This window comes from Harpia harpyja, chromosome 8 (assembly GCF_026419915.1).
Source record: "Harpia harpyja isolate bHarHar1 chromosome 8, bHarHar1 primary haplotype, whole genome shotgun sequence".
Lineage (NCBI taxonomy): Eukaryota > Metazoa > Chordata > Aves > Accipitriformes > Accipitridae > Harpia > Harpia harpyja.
Window position 1 is genome coordinate 35,744,659 of NC_068947.1, and position 10,689 is coordinate 35,755,347.

Consider the following 10,689-nt stretch of genomic DNA (forward strand, 5'->3'; position numbering starts at 1 on the left):
AAGATGCAGGAGCATAACAAATGCAGATTTCTAGAAACATGCTGGAAGCTGAGTTTTTTTCCCCAAGTTTATTTTAGGACAAACAGTGAAAGCCTCTGAGCAAACAGAAACCTTCACTGAAGCTAAAGATGCCATTTCACACACAGATTACATATATATCATGAAAGAAGTTTCAAGCCATTCAAATCATTGTCACAGTAGTTCAAGCATTCATTTATAATAGTGCTTATTTAGCAAGCCAGTCTTCATATTTTGCAAATAAAAAGCTTCTATTTAGCTCAAATGAAAATAGATGGGTAGGAATTACTTGACAAATTTAAGAGAGCTAAAACCTGTACGGTGACCACCAAAAAACAGTTTGCAGAGTATGACTGGTGATATGAGCCCTCAGTTGGGGGCACAAGGAATCGTGATGGAAGAGGCAGCTCCCAGCGCACCGTGAGAGTGTAGAGACCTGCAGGATGCCAGGCTACGTTACAGGGGATGAGATGATTTTGGCATGTGTCATCTGGTGTGTAATATCTACTGTCATAGTTGTACAGGTATTAATGAGAAAGTCTGCAAGTACTTAAAGGAAACTATAGTTATGAATATTAACCAGCTAATAAATCATGCCAGAGACCCTGACTAGGTACTTGATCAAATCATAAAAACTTCTGAAATGGAAGTATAGCACATATTATATGTAGATTTCATTAAAGTACCTGGTACACAGATTCATACCTTTCATATATAAAAACATATTTTTCAGTTAATGACAAAGGCTAACATGGGGAAGCTTTACGGGTACAATTATTAGTGTTAGATTGATTGTTTTCAACAATAAATTGATTGCCCACAGCAGAGAGGCCCTCTGGCAGAAAAATGAAAGGCAAAATGCTAAGTTAGAAGATACAATTTCACTAGACAGGCATATATAGCTCTAGTTTGCCTGGACAAAACTGTAAAATGTACATCTGGACAGCACCACCGATAGCTCTACTCCTTCATAACTGTTGTGATGGGAAGAGATGTTGCCCTCCTGAAAAGCACAGCCTCACGAGGTGGAATGACAGTGAAAGATCTGGTCCACCATTTTTTTAAGGTCACAGTACATTAACTGAGAGATGAGTAATTCAGTTATGATGTAGAAAGAAATGAAAATTGATGATCTTTTCAAGGCTGGGCCATGCAAGTAATGACTGAGAGTGATTTTCATCTGTAAGCTCTTTACATGTTTACATGAAATAAATTGTTCTCTTTCCAATGATGGGATGTTGCCATTCCAGAAATCTTCACAGCTGGCAACTTCAGTAGAGTTCAAGAATTAAGTGTACACAGACCCCACATTTATCTGCATAGAGATACTTGGTTGGGGTCAGGTCCCATACGCATCAGAAAGGTAGCATGTGGAAACGTCTTGCAGTTGTGTATTCTGTGCTTCTATGGATATAAAGAAAGTCATGGTTTGAAGCTGGTGTTTATTAAAGCTTCTATAATTAGAAAATACACGTTTTCTCTATACGCATAATGTAAACTCTGCGTAGTGTAAATGCAGTAACAGTGAAGTGAAAGTTTCCAGTACATAATTTTTGTATGTGAATTTTAAGTGTCTGGGTACCATTCTGAACATTTAAATATTGTTTTCAAAAATCATTTATGAAGATAGCTCAGCAAAGCATCTACAAGTAAAGCAGTTTCACTACAATGCAGTGTATCTCATCCTTTTCAAGCTGAAAAGACAAAAACTTCATTATCTCTATAAGTTTACTGTAAAAGTAATGTATAAATACTAAGCAGCTGCCCATATAATGTGTTTTCGTAACTCAGCATGTTGACAGAGAATTCTTGATCTCAAAGGATATGGTTAATTGTGAGTTGGGGGAATGTTTCCTTAGTTTTATTGGTCCTGCAGAACATATTAGAGCAGGTTTGGCCCCATAATAACCACAGCTTCATTGACTTCCCAAACAGAGGCAGCTTGCATCCAAGCTGCTCAAACTGCATGTGTCCATACAGGTGTGCTGTAAGGACTCAGCCACGGCACCAGCAGGAGACATTAGTAGAACAGGACACTCAATCTAATACAGCTGAGTTTGAAGCTGGTAATGTAAACATCTGGATTGTGTTGTACTATTCCTGCCTTGATATGATTTGCACTCACAAAAGAAGGACCATTGCTGCCTGTAGCCGCTGAAGTGTAGCACAGAGATGTCCAAATTAGCTTTAAGCATGGCAGCTCAGGCACTGTACTGTAGCCATTACAATGCAGAGACCCCAGCTTCTCAGCAGGGTGATTTAATCTGCAAGAGCTCTGTGCTGCTGTCACTGTCAAGTAAACGTGCCCTAACTATTTCTCTTGAACTTAGCCTCTTTTACATTAATGGATTTCACTGCTTGAGGTATTTTAATTGTGTTCTGTTGCCAAAGGCTTTCTAATACCTTGATGATGTTTTATGTAGAAACAGAAGTTTCTGGTTGCTTGAAGACTGAGATGACATCCTGAGTAATTGCACAGCTTAGGAAGACGGTATCTGAGCATATGCCTGGCAATTTCACATTCGCATTTGATAACCCCATAATTTATATGAATAATCTAAAAACACAACAGAAATGCCCCAGTGGCTCTGATGCATTTATTTTTAAATGCAATTAGCATACAGGCTTCCCGACATCCCCAGCTATCTACCCAGCTTTTAATACAAATGAATTAGACACTGATAAAGAACAGAACAGCTTGATGTGGCTGGTCTCACCTGAATTGCCCTTAGTAGGACTATTTTGCTAAGTGAGATTCCCATATTTGTTGAAGCATGGTCAGCCTGTGGCACTGGTAGTATTTGGTGAGGTGACAATTTCAAATCATACCTTTTGCATTATTTTAATGTAGACAGCACCCCAATCTAGTTCACAGGATTGTCCCACAAATACTTGTGCCAGCACGGCTTGGAAGACATGGACAAGGTCTGTGCCACAGCAGTGGAAACGAGCTGGGGAAGCCAGCTGCCTAACATTGCCTAATGCTGCCTAACATTTTGTACTGAAAAATTATGCCTACATTAGCACATAATTAGCACAATTCCTAAGGAAGGAATACATTCAAAAGAAAGATTTGGGAGATAATATCTTTTGCTGCTTTTGTTTCAGTTTGGGGAGAAAGCTTCATCTGCAACATTGGCATCTTAAAGTCTGAAACATAAGATAAACCATGAATAAAGTTATGTGGAAAATATTACTTACAGATGAATGAAGATGCTTTAATTCTCCCTTCCAGCCTTACTAGCACCGTTGAGTAAAATGCACTTTCCCCTCACACATGATGTGGTCACAACTGTGCAGCTGAGCAGCATTTCCATTTAGAGCAACACTTCATCCAGCCCTGATACAACTACTGTTAATTCATGCAATACAGATATTGCTCTCATTGAAACCCATCTCGCATGCTCATTATATTTATATTTATATGTACAAAGTCAACCACAAAAGCCAAAGGAATGCTGCATGGCAGACTTGAAATTTTATTATTTACAGAGGTTCTGCCACTATGTAATTTCAGTTTTCACCTCTCTTGATGGTTATTGAAGACATTTACATGAGGATATCTGTACAGATAAGATCCTCAGAGAGTGGAAAACTGAAAGTCTAGCTCAAGTCAGAACTATATCAAGTTTACACCACCTCAAGATTTGATCCAGGTTTTGTGTTGCTCAAAAGCTTGCTTGTTTCTCGCTTGAAGTCAGTGTTCACTGTTTGCATCGTTACCATGTGCTGCTTTAAAGATAATCTGGTTGCCAGAAACAGTGAAGTATGTCTGCATGAAAGAAATAAGCAGCAGGAGGAGAGGAACCCTTAACCCACAAAAGATTGTAATTTTCAGGAAAATGTACTTAGTAATTAAAAACAAATGGAAAGGTATGGTGAAAACAATGTATTATCAGAACTGGCGGTTTAGAAATAAAATGTTTTCCTGGGTTTTTTCCACTATTTACCAGCAATTTTAAACTAAAATGATTTAATTTTAAAATTATTTAGATGACTGTGAATTAATCAACATGAAAATAGATAACATAGTTGAGGTAAAAACATATGATTTGCTTAGTGAAGAGTAAATGTCAAAAGAATGGAACAAACCACAATATAAAAATTGACATGATACTGTCAATTAACATTTGTAGAGTCTATTATTCTATGTTCAGCTAAATACAACTTCATTTTTCTATTTCATCCAACATTCAAACACCATATTACACTACTGTGCTTTTCTCTTTTTTTGGCACAAAAAAATAATGAACACCGTTAAAATGCACACACAAATGAGTCAAAGCTCCCATAGAGAACTACTTCATCAACACATTTTAAAGAATTCTTTTTAGTCTTGCATTTTAAATAAAGTTGCTGTTTTGCTCTGCTAAGAGATTGGGATGACTTTTCACATTACAAAACTTCTTAACTCTGTTTGAACTATTCCACCAGTATTAATCCTTCCTCTGTGGTTTTTAAATATTTCAGTATCTCATTAGCAGACTAAAAAGTTTGAAGATTTTTAAGCAGCTGTGAAAACTATGGCATACATTTTCCTTCATCTTTTCTAATTTGATATGGAAGTTACTGTTTTTGAAAAAAAACACTGTGAAACCAGTAAATTATCTTGTACTCAATCACACAGCCATCCTGTTAAAGAGGGACTACTTAAAAAAATCTGAGGCAGTAAAAAGCACGTGACAAATATTTTTCACGTGGTTTCAGTCTACCAAATTATTTTTACAACTAAATTTATAAATGGAAGTACTGACACTTTCAAAAATTAGAATTTCTGTAAATCGTGGGCTAACTTCTCTGCTGATCTAAAGGAGGAAACTTCACTGAAGCTTCTGTAGATGTATTCATCTGTACTAAAAGCCATTTACTATTGTCAAAGCCTGTCAGGTTTTTGTCATTTGGTGGACTACATTCTATTTAAAACTGGGAGTGCAATCAAGTACAAAGTACCAGAGGACTTTCCTGCTTTGTCTTCTGTGAAGCCGTCACCAAATGATCTGTTGGTAACGAAAACCTTGTTATGCCAGAAGAGGGCTGGAGGGGGTGATCCAACATTGACCCATCTCTGCCCACCTCTTCTGAAACAAATTCAACTTCTAAATAGTTATTCCAGTCATTTAATAAAGAGATTTATTTTTCTAAAGGAAAGCAGGGGAACAAAAAGTAATCAGTAAATAAAAACCCCCACCTGAATTAGTAAACAAAAATTCAATTCTCCTTGATCTAAAGTGGTCATAATCCAGTGCAGCTACCAATAAGCTTCAGGGTTTATAAATGCAAATACACTAACTGACCAGTACTTAATCGTTAAGGTCTGTCTATAGCAAGGAAGTGGACTATATTATAAAAGGCATATGAATCAGACATATATATCCTCATGCCAAATGTTTTACTGTATTATAGAAGTAGAGAAGGTGAAAAAAAAGTTCATTTAAAAAGAAACACTTAATGCTGAATATACACAACAGACTGTACATACTACTAGTTAGTTGCCATAAAAATATGTAATTAAGAACAACTTTCATAACACACTGAGATGCTTAAATTTACAGAATTTACCAAACGAAAAAACATTTTTCCATATGTGACCAGCTCTTTGAATTTCAGTAGTCTACAAACCACTCCTTACCCTAGCAATGCATCAAAAAAGGAGACAAAACTGTATCCTATCTCCTGTTTTGATTTATTACTGGTTTATTTTACATTTCTTGCCAGAGTAAATGGCCTTCAGCAATATACATAACAGTTAAACTAATGCCAAGTAAAATCAGATAATTTTGTCACAGGTCCTTAGCTGAAAATTTCTTCCATGTAACCTGGAAAGCAATAGTGTAGTTTTATTAACCCCACTGAAAACTTGAAAATAATTTCCTCCTATTAACAAGGACTTTCTTTGTATTTAAATAGATACAATTAATACAATATTCACTGAAAAGTCTGGTTTAGAAAATACACAGGACCCAGTCTAGTGCTATTTGAAAGCTGTGGACATAATTAAGTACAAACTCAGATAAATCAGCATTCCAAAAGGTGTATAAATTAGTTTAAAAACCCCCTATGTTCTTTTATATGTCTCATAAAACAAGCCTATTTAAAATTAAATTTAAAGCAAGATAATGTACATTAAGTTCTAAATTTACTACAACTTATTAAAATTCTCAAAACATAATTTAACATTTAATGTTTTCAGCAGTTCGTGTTTGTGCTGAAGTTTTAAAGTAGGCCAAACCACAGGATCAATGGGAGAAGTCATTAAGCAGACTGAAAGTTTATTGAGGTGATATTTCAGTCTTTGGCAGCAGTAGCTCCACTTGCAGGTGTAAAGAATATTCATTCAATGAAATTATTTCAATACCTAGCTCATACAATGTTATGAACTAATTGGTAAATTAGTTCAGCAGAACTTACTTTTCTTTTTTACTCTAAAAACTGCAGTAAGATCTTGTAATTCAGAAAAATGGACAAATATGGTAACCACAATATGTGTATTTAATAATCATATGTAATGTTTCCTTTGGTTTAGAAGCATAGCAAAAAAGTTGCGATTCAAGAACACTTTTTAAAGTTTTATTGACTTGAAATTATTTTTTAAATGTTTTTGTACGTTTTAATTGAATCTTATTTTGCATCAAGATCTAATTGGGTGGAAACTAAATAAAATTAACACTCTTTCAATGATAAATGCTCTTTTCGACGATTCTGTGATTCACTATTGTCTAATAAAATAAAATGCAAAAAAAAAAAAAGGCCAAATGCATTTATTGTATTACAAAATTTTTTAAATAAATGTTCATAATATATCCTGTAGCATATTTCCTAATGGAAATATGATCTTTGTACTCACTTGCAATTGACACCTTTAATGGCTGCTGAAGAAAGGAAATCAACTGTCCTTTAGAGAACAGACTAAATCAGTGCAAATGCAAGGCAAGTTTAGAACTATTATTTGATTTTCGTCTTCCCGATTATTGATTAGAATCATAAATAATATTGATGACTTAATCACTTGAGTTAAGTTTAATCTTTGCAGGCTTCATTGCAATGAAAGGATTGTTGATTGAGTCACAACCGAGATATTGCACTGTGGAGATGTCATATTTATAACTTATCTATCCCAAATCTCAATGCTCGAGAAACTGAAAGTGTCATAAGAAAGACAGGCAGAAGGGCATTCTGGCTTTGGAGCTACACAGATGACACAAGCAATGTCTGGGGATGCCAGAGATGCTCAGCCTTTCATGTGATCTTAATTTTCATGAGAACCAAAACCATTTGCTTGCTTTTTCAGGCAGGATCCACACAATGAAATGCCCAATGGCTGAAACTGCTGTCAGTTATAAGAACGTGTATCTGCAAGGTCACCAACTTTAATATACTGATGTATCAGAGGAAAACATTTTGGTCAGGAACTTCGTGAGGATAATCCTGGCAGGTGCAGAGCTGCATGCTTTAAACCAAGGTCACTGCTAGTCCTCTCCAAGCTAGAGTCTGCATCGGTGGCCTTTCCATGCCTTAAGCAATTTTTAAAATAAATACAGCTACATAATATAGTGTCTCTTCTGTGCCCCCCCCCCCGTGGTCTGTTCCCATAGCAATGAAACCACCTTCATTTGCTGTTTTGTAGTGCCCCCTCCTCCCCGTCCCACCCCCACCTTGTCATGCCCCAAACATGGTGAACAAGGAAACTGGCAAGTTTACTCATATTGTTAAATTTAACAGTCTGGGGGCTAGAGGGATGTAAACTCAAACCTCCTCTTTCAGATGTATATCACTGATAGCCCTCCTGGAGCTTGAACAAACAAACAAAAGCAAGAAATGCCAACTATGTGTCATGAAGTTGCTTCTTCACGTAACCATAGCAAAGTGTAGGCAGCTAAGCAAAACTGTGATCATTTTGAATGGTTTAAAATATTCTTCTTGTCATTAGAGAGGCTAACTGATGGCCAAATAGGGTTTAGACCAAGTATGTGATTCAGGATTAGAGACCAAACTGAGGCTGGCATTTCTGTTTTCATTGGACTTCGTCAGAAAATTTCAATCTAATGAGGAAATTCAAAATTATATTTAATTTTTAGGCATGACTCCTTTCCCTTTATCCCCTAGGTTCTAAAACTCTAGGCTGCCAGGACCATGAAATCAAAGTAAAAGGGACACAGTACGGGTCCCTTTGCCCCCTCTTTAAACATGCTGCATTAGATAGCCATCACTGGCAGCCTGCTGGCTTTCTGGGAGTTTCTGCATAACTAAGCCAATGATATGACACATTTGGGAAAATGTTCCTAGGACGAGTTTGCTGGTTAACAGCTATTACTGTCACAAAGTGTAACGGTAAACTAACAGTGTAAAATAAGTGTAAGTTTTTATGGCTGCTTGGAAATCTCTTATTAGCTCGTCTGAGCCATGATTTTTCTATAGCATTACTATTTTAATAACAGTGTCTGCACACCAGTAGACAACTCTCATGTTTTTTTTCCCCTTTCTGTTGCAACCTGACGAAAGTTATTGCAAACTGCTATACTCTCATTTTTTCAAACAAAATCCATCTTACCTAACATTGCTCATATATTACAGCTGCAAAGCAACATCAGTAAAACAGATAACTATGCAACTTCACAGCCCAGTAGACAGAACTTAAATTGACGTACATAAGGGTTGTTTGGTTTTTTTGACAGGAAGATGACTGAAGCAAAGACACAGGTGCCTGATGCCACTTGAGAAAATTGTGGTCTTTCATCTTTATTGAGTCACACTGAATTGCAGAATACACGGACATTTGGTTGTGTGGGCCCCGTTCAATTGTATTCTGAGAAGCAGAAATGGCTGAATGGCATCCATATGGTTGACAGCTTGATATGCCGAGTAACAAGGTAAACATTTTGGCAGCAGAAGAGGGCAAGAAACATATTTTGAATATAATTCTTTCAACTTATTCATTTAGCAGGAGTAGGTAGCTAAAAGCCTGCTGTCTGTTCATCTGGGAGAGAATAACTACCAATACAGCCCATTATTTTTAGAATGTGCAATACCTGAATAGTTTGAGACAGTTGTCATCATGATAAGACCTACAGCTGGAAACTGGAAATAGTGATGTGACTTAGTGTGTTAAGATGTTAGCAAAAAAACCCATTAGAATGGACTTAGCAAATTATGTCACTGGATCGAAAACACTAAGTACAAACAAGAATCCTAACATGTTTCTCATTTTATTTCTATCAAGAGGCTGTTTCTGTAATATATAGGGGACTTCTTGTATACACAGCATGTTTATATAACTCAATATCAGCCTTGATGTCTCAAATTTCTTCATTCATGAAAAATCTGACACTTTAAGACCATCTCTGCCCTGCCTTCTCACTCATAAGTACACTCACTCCATCTGAAACTTTGATCTGTCTTCATTTTTTCTCTCTCAATCATTTCCTCTCATCTTTTCCTCTCATTTATCTCTGAGGAAACTGGATGTATACAAAATGCTTAAACAAAATTAAGGTAACATTTTACTCCCAAGAGGCTATAAAGCATAAAGCAATGGAATACCATACCATACCATGTTACAGTTTTCAGGTTACGTAAGTAAAAAAAAAAAAAAAAAAAAATTATGAATTTGCACATACACAGTTTGCCAAGATCCAAAAGCCAATGAAACCTGACCAGAGGATCCTCAGTGATTTTAGATCAAAACCAGTTTGTGCTGACTAGATTGCTTTCTACCTAATGCCAAAATAGCACAAGTGCAAGTCTAAAGACATTTGCAGAAAGTATATTTTTTACTCTTGTTACCTAGAGGATTTACAAACTGTTTGTACTTCTCAATAGATGCAGCAAATCTTATTACAGAGTTTGTGCCCCTTCATTCAATACAGCATTCCAGAAAAAGGGCAAATAATTGTGACTGGGAAATGAACCCTCAACCCAAAACTGAAGCCAGATTCTAATATGCTTTGCAAGTGCCCATAGTTTCTTCAATTATATCTAAAACTTCTAAACAGGAAAGTGTTTTACAGATGTACTAAATGGCTAAATTTTAAGTCATTGGCCAACCTCCCCCTCCCCTATCTCTTTTCTCCCTCCCCTCCAAGATCCCCGTGACTTAACCATGATTTATGAAAAAGACAGGTGGAATTCTTTGGTGATGTCTGTGATATAGAAATAGTAATAGCACCTATGGGAACAATATTATTTTTATTATTTTATCAACTCTGGGCTAGGGGGCGATCAACACTAACAATCAGTCAAAAAAGATGACATGGAAATAAATTGAAGAGAAGTTATAGAAGAAGTAAAAGCTATATATTCATTCTTTCATCTTATTTACTTCATGGAATGCTATCTTTCCATTTATTACTCCTATCCCTAAATTATAATAAAACAGGAACCTGCAAATTAGAATAGTTGACAGAGTGAGTTATACTTCCTCTTCCCCATACAACACTCTGCATTAAGGACCTCTCATTTCTAGTGTAACAGTCTTCCAATTCACTGTATTTTTTGTAAAGGATCCAACTTTCAGCATGGATATTTTCTGATACACAGTTTTACATGCACAAGTAATTGCAGGCATAGTTTTGCTCTGCTCAGCAACCATTTTTAGGCCCATTTTATAATAATCAGTGGTCCTATTACTCGTTGCATTTGCAATCTAGTACTTGGATCTAGGTGACCAAGTTTCAG